Raw genomic sequence first — 1,524 nt, forward strand, 5'->3', positions numbered from 1 at the left:
CCTTAGAATTAACTGTCTTGACGTAGGAAGGACTTTTAGTCAACTTAAGCCCTAATTTTGTAGCAATTTTAGCATGTACAAACGTATGAGTAGCCCGTGTATCAACCATAGCCATCATACTTTGTTCCTTAATTTTCATTTCTATATGAATCAGTGGAGCATGTGGATTTGAAGTACTAGACGTCCCTTCAATATTATTAACCAACGTAATTTGATTGAAAGATAAACCCAATGGATTCACTATGGCAGCCACAACTTCTTCCTTTTCCCCTTGATCTATCTTTCCAGCTAGCAAAGCATTCACCCTTTTCCAGTTTGGACAAGACTTAGCCAAATGAGGACCACCACAAGTCCAACAGCCTTTCGAATTACCATATTTACTCTTTGTTTTGTCTTTGTATTCTTTCATTGGTTCCCTCCCTTTGTCATTAGCATTGTCCTTACGATTCTTCTTTTTTCAGTCCCCTTTCTTCTCACCCTTTTTCTTAGATTTCAAAGTAGAAAGAACATCAGTAACAGGTCGAGTCATCCGAAAATCAACCAACAAATCAGCAACAACAATTGCCCCTGGCAGATCCTTAACATTCTGCCTTTGAAGTTCGTTTTGCGCCCAGCCTTGCATACCTGAAATGAAATTATGTAATTTATTCTCATCAGACATATTTTAGATGTCTAACATCACAGAGGTAAATTCTTTAATGCAATCCCGCACCGAACCATTCTGCCTAAGTCTCTTCAACTTGTCCTTTGCAAGCCATGAAGCGTAGGAAGAAATTGATCACACATTTCTTTCATTAACTTGGTCTACGTATCAATTCTGGGTCCTCCAGCACTTACATCGTCTGCATTTCGAGTCCTCCACCAAAGTTTAGCATCACCAGTCAAGTACATTGTAGTGATATTCAACTTGTCTGTCTCAGGCACCTTTGCAGCAGTAAAATAATGTTCCATATCCCAGATGATGTTTTCCAGTTCTTTAGCACTTCTTGCGCCACCAAAGGCTTTAGGTTCCAGAATTTTAACCTCAGACGATTCCCCACGAGTTATGCCTAATGCTGCCACAACCCGACACAATACAACGATCTCTGCGCGAAGGTTCTTATTTTCCTTTTGCAGTCCCTCCAATTGTAGCGTCGTTGCCTCACAAAAATTCAAGTTCGCAGCCATGTGTTCATCTATATCATTACGATACACATTGATTTCACCTTGAAATTTGTCAGCGTCCACTCTCAAGCTGATAATATGCGTCAAAAGATCCACCAACGTTGGGTCATATTCTTTCGTCAGTGATCCCAACGAAGGCTTCAACTCTGCACACTAATTCCCGTAGTTCAGCGTTCATCACCATCGTTCAATTGCACTCTGATACCAATTGAAAGAGGGTCAATTTTTTTTATCTAACACCACTCCTAGACAGTCTGCAAACGTCTACAAACTTCAGCCTAACACTTTCACCTTTTTTACTAAGTATAGAAATATTTTAACTTAGTTTCTAGGCAACAAACTTAAGTAATGAACAAATAC

This window comes from Solanum stenotomum, unplaced genomic scaffold (genome assembly GCF_019186545.1).
Source record: "Solanum stenotomum isolate F172 unplaced genomic scaffold, ASM1918654v1 scaffold11373, whole genome shotgun sequence".
In the NCBI taxonomy this organism is placed as follows: Eukaryota; Viridiplantae; Streptophyta; class Magnoliopsida; order Solanales; family Solanaceae; genus Solanum; species Solanum stenotomum.